Source organism: Columba livia, chromosome 21 (assembly GCF_036013475.1).
Source record: "Columba livia isolate bColLiv1 breed racing homer chromosome 21, bColLiv1.pat.W.v2, whole genome shotgun sequence".
NCBI classification, from domain to species: Eukaryota; Metazoa; Chordata; class Aves; order Columbiformes; family Columbidae; genus Columba; species Columba livia.
The window spans coordinates 3,799,536-3,812,473 of record NC_088622.1 but is presented as its reverse complement, the minus strand read 5'-3'; the positions used below and the strand labels follow the sequence as shown (position 1 = coordinate 3,812,473).

At 43.1% G+C, this 12,938-nt stretch overlaps 1 protein-coding gene across 1 annotated transcript in view; it reads left to right on the top strand.

Annotated features, from left to right (window-relative positions):
- The first annotated feature begins 2,308 nt into the window (after positions 1 to 2,308).
- CASZ1 (castor zinc finger 1) overlaps positions 2,309 to 12,938 on the top strand; it is a 239,741-nt gene continuing 229,111 nt past the window's right edge. Inside the window, exon 1 of the mRNA XM_065037510.1 lies at positions 2,309 to 2,330. The gene's annotated coding sequence lies outside the window, so the exon portion shown is untranslated. The remainder of the gene's footprint in view (positions 2,331 to 12,938) is intronic.

Genomic DNA, 12,938 nt, shown 5'->3' with positions numbered 1-12,938 from the left:
AACTTTATTTAGTGATGTCACATGTTACAAGACACCATCCTCAGCAGTGCAGAACCTGGAATTACATCATTTAACCCTGTGCCCAGTGCTGGAGACCACTGTTATAGCCCCTGGTGATACTGCTGCCATTTTTCTTGTTGATCTGTCTAAATTAAATTTGATGATCAGAAGAGACATAGCCAAAGAAATACACTGAAGTGTGAAGGGTATGTCCCTCGGACTTTTGGATGTGATCTAATAATTTTTTTTTTACTATTTAAAGGTAACAAACAGTTGTGAGTTCCCTTTCCTGTGAAGAGGGCTTTTCACTTTTACCTATACTGCAGGTCTCCTTGTTGTGATTTCTGGATTAGGGAAATAGCTTGATTCTCTTTCAAAATCTGATGGTCATAGCCAAAATTCTGGGCTGAGGTGCAGCTCCAGGGAATCTGCTTGCGAAGTGGAGAAATCCCAAGTGTCTGTAGAAGCCAGCTCTGCATTTGCCCTGAAAGCTTCTATTTCCCAAAAAAGGAAAGGGCAAAAAACCCTTGAACACTGATTCTTTGAAAGCTGTGAAACTTAGAACAGGTGTGAGCAGAGGCAGCTGCCGGGGCACTGTGTGCAGATATTCCTGCTAATTCCTCTTTAGAACTTAATCTCTGAAGCCATCTGCTGATGGGGAGCACATGTCCCGGGGGAGGGGGGCAAGAAGCAAATCCAGCAGCCCTGCATCTTTTTTAACTGTAGCCTGAGTAAGAATTTTGAACAGCAGAGTAAGCTGGAGTTGTGCATCAAGAAGCCTTATTCTCAGCTTTTATGAAGCAGGAAAACTCCAGTGTCAGTTCCCCAACTTCAGGGTGGTTACTGTTGAGTCTCAGAGATCAAGATCTGGCTCATGACAACCTGAACAAAAACAACACACATGACAGGATCTGGAACTGCCACCAGCAGAAAACCTTTTGTCCCTACAAATACATGGGATCAATTTTTTTTTTTTTTACTCGGAGTCTCGGTCTGATCAAGATGAGCTGAAACCTCCAGCAGAATGCCTGACTTGCATTACTCTGGTTTTCCAGCTTGAAGTCACTGGGAAGTTGAGTAAGTCCTTTAGGTTGTGACCGCTATCCTGATAATCTCCAATGGAGCCTCCAACAGTTATCTCTGAGTAGATCAGTTCTCTTCCTCATGCCTTTCTTTCTTCTCCCATTTCTTTGCTTTTTGACTTTGGGAGAGAGAGCCCCTGCTCCAGGGTCTCTGTTCATTATTCAGCATAATGTAGCTGAGGGTCATACGTGTTACTGTGCTAATAAATGAATTGAACCCACCCACTGCTGCTTTTTACCTGCAGACACTTGTTTGCAGAGGCAGGATTGCTCTCAGCTGCTGACCTATCAATGAAAAGCAAGTTTATCAACTTTGGCGAAAGAATCAAGCAGTATTAGCCACTGTTGCCCTGTGGCTGCCAGAAGCAGCATGGTGACAGGAATGGGTCATACTTCAGGCTGTGACTGAAGGGTCCCCAGCTTCAGAGAGACATTCAGGGACTTCCCCTGCATTTGGTGCTGGCCATAAAAAATTGATCATCCTTTGTTACAGCTTCTCTTCTGTCACTTTCCATCCCAGAGTCTGTTTTTTACAGAAAACAAGCTACATTCATCAAAAATGACAGAACACAGACTTAATGTAATCATGTATGGGAACATGAATTGCAAATGCAGAACACAAGCACTAAAATGTATTTTCCATTACCGCCACAAAATGAAATAATCATGAACATTTTCCCCAAGAATGAGAACACATGTAGAGTACACTGACACCTCAAAATCTGCCGCTGTGCCCTGGCCTCAGGTGCAGGTAGGCTTTGTGTCTACCAGTAGAGATCTGCTGGTATCAGAAGAGGTGGCTATCTTATCCTCACCACGGAAACTTGTGTTGGTTGTCGGTTACAACAGCTTCTGCAGGCTCATTTGGATGACCTTCTGGTCATCTCTGGTTGTTAAAGATCTCATGGTACTCTTAAGCATAATTGAGTATGTGTGCTGGAAAACTAGGCAATGCTGTGTTGTTCCTTAATTCTAGATTCTACTTTTAACTACTGTTGGATCACTTGCTGATAACCTCAAATAAGTCCTCTCACCCCTGCCCAGCTTTTGTACATCGAGCTGCAAAAATAGAGATATACCTATTTAAAACAAACAAAAACACACTTGTAAACTGATTTAGAGCTGGTGCAGGACAACTGCTAATCAAATTCTTCCTTTCCCTTGCAGGCGCACTGGACCACAGTTTTGCCATGCTCTGCTGAACATCTGCTGCACAGCACTCCAGATGTGGCTGCATTTCACAGACCGGTAAGGTTATACCCACCTTTATATCTGATTATTTTGTTTGTTTGTAACTTACTATGGTATCAGAAATGTGACCAGATTACCTCTGATCAGGGTGTCAGGAGAGGCAATGAAAAAGGGTAATAGAATTGGGAATAACTGATCTGTAAACTAAATCCAGTACTTGCTCAGTTATTTAGATTGTATTAAATATACGCAAGTTCTCATCCAGTCTGTACTTGCCACAATTCTGCAAATACAAAGCCACTAATAAGGGGTGTTGGAGCCTGCCCTGCTGAAGGATAGTTGGATATGGATCATGATGATGTCTGGAAGGGAAACTACTAGTTTGATCAAAGCCTTGTACTTAGACAGCACTGAGTGCTGATGGAATGATATAGGGAGAATAAGGCAGAAAGGCAGTGGCTGGTTTACATCTCATCCAACAGATGCTGTTAGGAGGGACTTATTGATCTCTGATTCAGCCACAGGCCGTGGGTTAAATGATGTGATATATTTGAGAGAGGCTGGTGTAACTGCACCCAACAGGAGGTGCTGAAGAGAACAACGTGCTGTGCTGGGCCTGACTTTTTCCCTGCAAAGAAGATGCGACTGTGTTGTAAAGGGAAGAGGGAGAGATTTTGTTCTAAATGAATTAAAATGTCTTTGCATGAGAGCAATTCAGATTATAAAAAATACATAAAACAAATAGGCTCAGCAGCTGTAGAATCCAAGAGAAAATCTGGATTTGGAAGAGATTCTTAACTTTTTTGTGCTGTGACAGTAAGAAAAACATTTGGTCTTATGCATCTTTCCAGCTGTTTGCACATAGTCTGTGTCCTCTCTGACAAGTTTGCTTAAAGACCTTCATAGGCATGTTCATATGGTCATACAAATGCAATCTCCTTGTAAACGTATGCACATATTTCCACATTCTTATACATTAGACACACTTTATGTGCATCATCTCATAGAAATGAACTTCCTCTTTGAATTAATCTTCTTGCATGCATATACATCAGTATGTCCCAAGGTGCATATATGTATCTTTGTTCATATTCCCATACATGCATGAGGTGATCAGCATAGTCAAATTGAAAAACTAAGTTATTCCAAATCTGTGTTATTTCTCATTTTGTTCCCGGGGGTATATGGACCCATTCCAAATGAAAGGTAATCTTGGGACCTGAAGTTTTATGTTTCAGTGTATAGTGTGGTTTTAACACTCTGTACCATTTGACTGTAAACTCTTCAGGGTAGTTAGTAGATTCCCTTCTTTGTTTATGCAACAAAGGCAATGTCAGATTGTTTAAGACTTTAGGTGCTAGGGTAGAGCAAATAATAACAGTGGTCAGATTTTGTGGAAAGATGAGCTGGGCAGGAAGGGACCCCAAAGAACCTGCAGAGCTGTCCATGTTAAGCTTTTGCAGAGGGTTTGTCACTTTTTTCAAACTTGGTTGGAATACCTGTAACTTGGAACACGTGCCCATTTCGGTGTTGTCTTTATGTGGCTTGAAGTCTAACACACGTGGACATTACCTGCTCATCTCCAGAGCTAATATACATGTGCATCTGTAGTAAAAAAGCCCAGACTTTTTGAAACAACTCATAAATATTTAATATGTCAAACATATCATCGTCACAGGTAACCACCTATGTACAGCCTGGGCATGGCATTGGGAAGATGCGTCATATGTACATAAGTCTGTGTAAACCTGTATAGATTTTGTGCTTGAGTGGATGTACATGTATTCATCCAAGCAGTGACCCAAGCAGTTCAGCACAGATAATTTAACGTGTCTGCGGCTCCCAGAAGAGGGCACCTGTCTCCCAGTGCAGGCAGCCTGTCTGAACCAATGGCCCCCAGCCTCTCGCACCTGGGCACTTGCGTCTTGCTTGCCAATTTGAGGTTAACAGTGCCAGCACAGAGTGAAATATTAAGGCAGCCGCTTGAAATTCAAAGTGTTTCTTTTAATTAATGGGTGGATGCCACAAGTTGATCCAATCCAGCTCTTAAATTAATCTTAATTACATGGATTTTGTAACTTTGGCATTAGCCAGCCACACAAAATATGTATTTCATAATCCTAGAAACGGGTGAAAAAGACTGTTGCTGAGCTGAGAAGTCAGCTGATGATGTTATCAGCTGCTGTGGGTGTAAGTGGCATTGGGGTGTGTCTGAGATCTTATCGGGAATACCAAATTAATTCACTCCTGCAAATATCAAAACAAGATTTTTGCCGGCAAGTAGGGAATAGGCAAGAGATTTCTGAGCTGCTATATTTGGAGTTTCTATGCCATCCAGTGCCATACAATAAAGAATACAAGCATCAGGGAAGGGAAGTCTGTGATCTGTCCTGTTTGGTAATGAGTATATACCTAAAGAGCGCTGCTCAGGCCTTTAACTGTTGACACTGTATGTGTTGATTTGGCCAGGCGATCAGGAATTCTGCCTTCGCAGCTCTGCCCTGGGCTTGCTGCATGTGATGGGTCAAGGGGAGGGGAACTTTCTATCCCTGTGCTTTTGGTTTCCTTCTCTGCATATCTGTTCATTCAGACTTCTTTTTCTGGATATGAGCTGCCTCTTAGTGTGTGTCCATTTGGGATTATATGGCATCTAGGTGCTACTCTGCTACATACAGTGATAATGGATAAATGGAATTATCTCGGGAGAATTGATACTGGTACTGTCTATTAGGGATGAGCATCTAGGATCTCTCTGAGCATCCATCATGCCAGCCTTAAATAGAAAACAGAGCTGGGAATAGATGTTCAGGGATATTCAAAGGAAATGCAGAACATGCAATTTGCCTAACCAGTCAGTGCATATTCTTTAAACAGGAAGCAGAGCCTCGGCTGTCCCCAGGGACTGGTATTCCCTTGGGATTAACGTTGATGCTCACTGCATTACACTCCTGCTTCTGCAGATGAGACTTGAAATATGATAGATAAACAGGGAGTAAGCACAATTGGAAGCTATTCTTTAGTTGTCTTGCCATAAATCTAAGTCAGGGTGAGAGCAGAATCTGTATGTAGCCCAGAATTACTAGTTGTGAAGTAGTAAAGTGCATTTGTGAGCCTCTTCTGTTGCAACCGCAAACTTGGGGGGTGAGAGGAGAGTAAGGAGAAAGATCAGAAGACCTGCGTGTATGTAAGGACACTCACCTGTACACAGATGTATATACATGCACGTGTGCACATCTATACCGCTTATTTGTGCCTCTATAAGCATCCTTGTTTCATTTACTCTATGATATAGGCACCTGAAATCTTAATAGAAATCATTTTTCTCTAGAATGGGCTTGCGAATGCTGATCTTATATCTGACCTGTGAGTTCGCTCAGTGCCTCTCTGTGTGAAATACTTTGTTTGAAGACAGTGTCTCCTTATTATTACAAACTTCTTTGTATTTGGCTGATCTACTGCTGATAGACTTCTGTCTTTCTGGTTAACAATTTTGCCCTCTAAAGCTATTCCTGAAGTTGCTTTACAGGGCAAGGTTAGTTTGGATATCAGTTTGAGGGGTGGTTTTCATAGTAATTCCGGAAACGTAAGTGGGAAAATGTTAAACCTCGTGTCAATTTGCCTAATTGATGGGAAACTTGATTGTGGCCAGGGAGGAGTGAATTTTCCTACTTTAGTCTAATGAATAATTTGCTCATTTGAAAAGAGAGAAAATCCAGTAAATCCTGACAACTATCTTTCCAGGCTGAGATTCTCCCAAAATACAGATTAAAAACAGGGAAATTATGTGCTGAACTCCCATGGGACACTTTGTAATGCTGAACCTGTGCATTTTATTAGTTTTGGTTGGAGGTGGTACAGTCTTCCGTGGAGTCAAACTGTTTAGACTCCAATTGTGTCAGGTTTCTTGTGCTTTTTTTTCCAAAATACATGTTTCTCAAGTAATGGTAATGAAATCTGGATTAGGCTGCTCCTGAAATACTGCATGATTTGTGTTCTTGAGATACTAGAACGTGTTCATTTTTGCAGTTTTAATCTCCAAAGCTTGCTGGAGTTGGTGTGACTTGGATAGGAATGATGCAGAATTACCCGAGTTTTCAAATTTGCAAACCTTTCGATGTCTGAACTCATCCAGCAATGGGGAGGACGCCAGCAGGCAAATGGAGAAACCTTTCCAGCGCTCAGCGTAGGTAGGAAACACAATGAGTTAATGTTGGCCCAAAGGGCCACAATAAATAATGAGAGCTCTTCCAAGTATATCGGGGGAAAGAAATACAAGAGAGAAGGTAAGCCCATTAATAAATTAGGAGAGAGCTGGAATCAATGGTGATTCTAAAATGGCTGAGCTACTTAACTTTTTTTTAATTGGTCTTTAAGAAGAAAAATATAGAAATGGAATATGGACCATTAGGAAGTAATGAGCATCTTGGCACCCTAGCTGTTGATGTAAAGCAGATAAGGGAACACTTGAAAGAATGGATAGCAACAAATCAGCAAGTCCAGCTGATGAGCATCCTGGGATGTTTGGCTGCTGAATGCACTGAACTGCTGGCAGGCATTTTGAAAAGTTGTGGATTAAACAGGCAGGTCCTTCATGGTAGGTCCATATCAGTAGTTGTGGAACAAAGAGCAGCCTTAAGAGCTATTGGGAGTGATCCCTGCAGTTACCACTTCACACAGCCAATTGTGTGCTCAGTTTGAACAGGTGCTGGTAAGCAGAGAGTAATGAGTGGTCTTGCTGGATAGTATTCCTGTGGCAAAAGGACTTCCCCTGTAAAAATGTCTATGGAAGTGCAGTACTTGCCAGCATGGAGGAACTGATGCTCTAAATACAGTGATGGCTTGTGGAAAGCAGTGTGTGAGCACTTCTGGAGATGGAAGAACTTGCTGAGCTGCTGTGTGAGATGATGGACCATCTTGCAGGCTGGTACTCTCCTTAGCCTAGAACTAGCTTGTTGTTTGTTTGTTTTTTAATTAACAGAAATAAATATGAAGGAGAATATGAAGCACTTACACAAATAATTTACTTAAGGTTTTATTAATGCCTTTCTCTGAAGTTTACTGAATAAACCATCCAGCAATACAGAACTTCCCCAGATGATATTGTTTCAGGTGAATAAACTTGTTTCCCACATTTTCTTAACAATTGAGGTAATTTAGAGGCTTTTGCCTAAAGTTATCTTTGCAGGTTAAAATAGTAGAGCTGTATTTTTATCCTGTAGTAAGACCTGTTCCCTCTCTAATTTTCCTCCAAAGGAACTCATTCTGATTTGGTATGTGGCTTTAGAGAATTCTGAGTTAGCCTTGTGAGCCCTGTCTAACAGTGCAGCTGCAATCTGGGGTTTGTTATGAGCTCACAATGCACCCACCCTCTCTTCAGTCCTGACACGGGCAGGGACAGTGCACTGCGTGCTGTGTCCTTCCGAGTGTGCAGTGGTGGCATGTGGTGGAGGAGAATTCTCCCCAGGTATGTGGTACTTTGACTGTGTAGAGTCTTTTCCATTTGCAAATAATGTATGGAATACATTAGCACAGAAGCTGAGATTCTCCAGCAGTTACATCTCAATTGTCTGTCTGTCTGTCTTTCTAATTTCTCCTCCTATGCACCTTCTTTATAACCCCCAGTGATATAGAAAGCTTAGACTCAAATGATTTCAGTGGGTGAGAGGCAGGAGGTGGGTAAGGAACTAATATGAAAATTACTTTAATTTAACAGTCTGTCACTCACACTGGCCCAAAGGAGCTCTAAGACCATTATCAGTGACCCTACCAGACATCCTGCTTCTCCTTTCCTCAAGCATAAACCTGAACTATTATACACACTTATGGGTGAGAGCATATTTTCCTGTCTGCATGTTAAGAGGTAAAATAGGGAAATGTTTGGAGGTTGAGGACACTCACACAGTAAGTGCTCAGAGGACTTGATAGCATTAGTGAAGTCCATCCTTAGTTTACATTTAAAGCAGGGGTCCCTGAGGAAAAAATGATCCTTGTTTGTGGCCACTGAGGAAGCAGTTCTGGGCTATCATTATTTATTAATATAGCTCTTGTGATGCTGCCCAGGGACCCAAACACTGGTGTATTAGAAGGCTCTGTGGCAGAGGTTGGACAGGGACACTCAGCTGTCTCTCTTCTTCAGTAATGGAGCCCTTGTTCAAGGGTAAGGCTCCTAGATCCCACAGTAATGAATGTAATTAGTTCTAATAATGGGTGAGGTGTTACTGTCAAATAAGAGGCACAGTGGGTTCAGTTGGGTTCTTGTCTATGCAAAGGTCCACTGCAAAGAGGCCTGAAAATGAAGTGAGAAGTGAGGAGGCTGCCCTGTGCGTCTGTAACATCCACCTCTGCTCATTGACAGCTGGAGGGGATCAAATACCAAGTAAATACAGTGGGCTAAAATCTCCACTGGTGTAAATCGGTATCACCCCTTTGATTGCAGTGAAGCTATGCTGATCAAGGCCAGCTGAGGACTTGATCCAGGCATTAAATGATTTTTGCCCTTAGTCTATATGTCCAAAGTCGAGTCCTTTGCATGTCGTGTCCCATTCAGTGCTAGAGAAGGTCATATTTTGCCTCCTTCTTTCTACCTGGGCTGTCCCCTCTCCTCTGGATAAACAGTATTTCTCCATTGCATTCCCAGTCCCTCACGCTTCACCAGAATTAAATTCATCATTCATTTTTTATGGTTTATACATAGCAGTAATTTATGTTTTCAAATATATTGAGGTCACACTTTAGCAGAAAAAGAGTGTTTCACATTTAAATTGAAGGCATGTTCGTTCCATTAAATGGAGATGTTTTGGATAATTTTAAAAGGCTAAAAGTAGTAGAAAGTAACATTAAAATAAAATTTGAGAGATGTAATTACACCTAATCGTACCATAAAATAATCAATACTGCATTACATTATTTCTGACTTCCCCAGTTATAGCCTTTTTTTGTTAAGCTTTTGAATATTGATGAGGTCAGTGGGGTTGCAGTCGACTCTCTGAGGTCTAATGGAGGTGGAATTAAGGTGATGTCCTCTCCTATTATATCAGCGTGGGGAGGTGAGCTCTATACCTTCTCAAACTGGGAAGATAACATGGCATCAGAAGCCAATACCTCAGCAGCATCTCTTGAGCTGAGCTGAGGCTGTCAGTAACTGACTGGGGGACTGGCAGGACTGCCCCCCAGCACAGACCCACTCAGTTATACATGTTGGGACGCAGAGGAAATGATGTTCATGTCAGAGATCATTAGCAGCTGGAGACCAGTGTGTGCGAGATGATGAGAACCATTTCCTTCCAGTTCAGAATGGGCTTCTGTATTGTCTCTGTTCTCTGTGGGAGACTGAGAAGGGATTTTGTTGTGGCTGTTTGCTTCCTTTCTCTGCCCCTTCAGTCGTACCGCTCCACCTGGGATATGCCTGTTAAAACAACAGCCCCTCTGACTGGATTGCAAAACATTCACCCTTCACCAGCCTTTGTGTGTGGACATGCAACACACCAGAAAAAGCTGGGCTGTTCCTGGGCTTCTGTACACCTGCTTGGTGGGACCTGATTTCCACCTGTTTGTCCCCAAGATACAGGTCTGACTGCATCCACGTGAATGTGTCTCGTGGTGGGAAAGGGATCTGCTTTTGTCCTGCTCAGTGCTGTTGTTTATTAGGGATCTTGGAGCCACCCATGGGTTTATGTTTGGAAATTCCTTCCTGTGTAAAGAAAAAACAAAAATTACCTGCTGGGAGAGAATACTCTATATTTTCCCTTGGTTCAGCACATACCTCTCTGACTGCTTTCATACTTTGGGCTAGGGCAGCCTTTGGCATTTAAAGCAAGATACTGAGTACTGGGTGACCCACGTTCTGCACCCAAACCTCTGATAATGTTTTGTGCTTTCCTGCAAATAACTTAGAATTTAACCTAGGGAAAAGGATGGGGTCTGAAGAGACATTCAGCAGTTGTCTTAGGATTGGTATTTTGGCTTCTGTGCCTCTTTCTCCATCCATACAATGAGTATAATGTTCCTCTTATTGAATTCTGTTTTGCACAATGGAGGCAAGAAAAAAGGTTTCTTTGCTTTTGATAAACCCCTTGAAAAAGCCAACACAATGTCAGCTTTCTGGGTTCTGATCATAAATATCAAGAAGGACAGAATTTTAAAACAGAACCAAATTGAGCAGTACTGCTGCATTATCCATTTCACATTGCCACAGCATCCTCAGATTACAGCGCTCATAACAAAAGGCAAGATAACGAGCAGGCCCCTATCATTACCATAAATAATAAAAATGATATAATGTATTTTTAAAACTTTTCTTAATGCAACACCAGCCCAGTCATCCCAACATTCAAATTATCACATCTTCCCAAATACATATATAAATACATAGATGAAAGTGTCAACAGGGGAACGTGCAAAATACAGTTTGGATGCTGTGTTTTTCCAGAGGGGCTAGTTCCCTCCCCCTGCCCTTTCCACACAGGACCAGCCACCCCCAGGCTTAGGGATGCCTGGGCAGTAATTCCTTCCCTTTTGCCCTGTGGTGTCTGTGGGCCGTGCCTGTGTGCCCCCCACCCTCAACAATCATGCTGTGCCAACTGCAAAGGTATTTTTCCGGTACCTATTCCCATGTACACCAAACTCTCTACTCTTCCCTTCTTTTCCCCCTGCTTCCTTTTACCCCACACATCTCATTTTGTTCCTGCTCTGAAATCCAATTTTTAAAACTCGTGGTAGAAGGTGGATATTTGCCCAACAGCAAACTAACAGCGGCCCTCCCTCTATTGCAGACACAAGGCAGCCCCGTACTTCTGATTAGACTGAATTGCTTTCAATTGACTAACATAACAAGCTGCTGCTGCTTTTTTTTTTAAATTTGAAAATGGAAGGGACACTATTAGGAAATTTACATTTGCGAATATGATATTTAATTAGCAATATTAATAAATTAATAGAAGTAAAGAACCTTGTCGAGACTCCAGATTAATAAAACATGCTCTAGCTGAGTAAATGAGGTGAGCCAGGGCTGTGATGCCTGTAGAGAATACAGGGGAAATCTCACTCCCTATATACCCCTTAAGCAAAGGATGAGGGGCAACAGTGAATTGGGGCAAAGCTTTTTCTGTCTTGCAGTACCTCTCACACTTAGACATTAGCCCTTTCCCTGTCCTGCCACAATACTTATAGAGGAAATTAAGTACAGCTTTTCTGCCCACCTTCTCCTTTATGCTGCCAAGAAGCTGGATGAGCTAAGGGTTAGTAGCGAAGGAGAACCAGTGCTTGCAGGTGTAAAGTAACTGAAGGGGTAGTGCAGAGCAAATGCTTAGAAATGTTTGTTCAGATCATAGGAAGTGATAAAGAAGACTTAAAACATTTTCTGATCTGATCCTCTGCTGAGCACAGAGCACAGACTCTCACTTAGCTCTGGCTGTCCAGCTTGGTCTCTCCAGGGCACTTGAGGGGTTTTGTCTCATAGGGACCATCAGCCTGTGGCATAGAGAGCCATAGAGGTCCATTCAGGGGGTGATGTGTCAGCGCAGAATCAAGGAGGGAAGCGGTACAGTAATGTCAGCATGGGCTCAGCTGAGAAGAATGACCACATTAAGCAAAGGTCTGACACAGCATGAGATAAACTGCTGTGAGGTTCACAGGGGTCAGTCCCAGCTAGATGTCCTAGTCCTAATGTGCATCTGTCACTGCTTTGAATCTTGGGTGCAAACCCAAGCTGGGGGCCAGTCCTCTGCCTCTCGCTGATCCACTGGTCTGCAAGGCACTCTGTCATATGCTTCAATTTGCCACCAGATCAGGTATGCCCAATGTTTCTGTGCATCATCTGTACTGGAAAAAACTCATTTCCTTGACTCAGCAGGAACTCTGCACTGAAGGCAGAAGAATGTGGTACAGTCCTTTCCCATACTGCTGTGTTAGTGCAGGCAATGGCTCAGAGGAGACTGGGGCATCAGGACTCCAGGGATCCAGTCAAGCAGGAGGCTGCAGTGCCATGTGAATCTGTGACTTCGTCTGTCACGAAGTCTGAGACAGAAAAGGGAGAATGTGGCTCTCTATGACCTCTACATATGTGTGGAGAAGACTTTGCAGTGTGATGGTAGAGAAACAGCTGTAGGGCGATATCTTAGCTGGTGAAGTACTTCTGTGTCTGTGAGTAACAACCAGTACAGCTTCTCTTCTCAATGCCTGGCTCGGGAGGGAGAGCAAAGGAGAAGCAGGACCCTTGGGAACTGAGCTAGCAGTCAAAGCAGTAGCTCTCCTAGGGCCTGTGTGACATTCGCACACATCACTGTGAAGTCACGCTCTCCTGCAGAGCATGGGAGAGGTGATTATTTATGATGTACTGAGCACTGTCCCCATGCATCACTCTGCCTTGCTCTGTGCAGCCTCAGCAGTGAAACTCTGGGACACCACAGACCTGTGGCTCTCCCTGGATACACCAAGGGAATGTGTCTCAGTACTTAGGGGGGACCCCGGAGAAAGGCAGTGATGCTGGCAGAGGAGCGGGCAAACACATGAGTTGTCTGGCATAATGTTGAGTTTTTTGTAATGCTTTCTGCGTGCTCAGCTCTCATGGATCAGCACAACTCACAACCAGCAAGCATGATGCTCCCTGTGCCTGTCCCAAGAGCCCAGGGTGCTTTTCAGCTCTGATATTAACACTTAGTGGGCAAA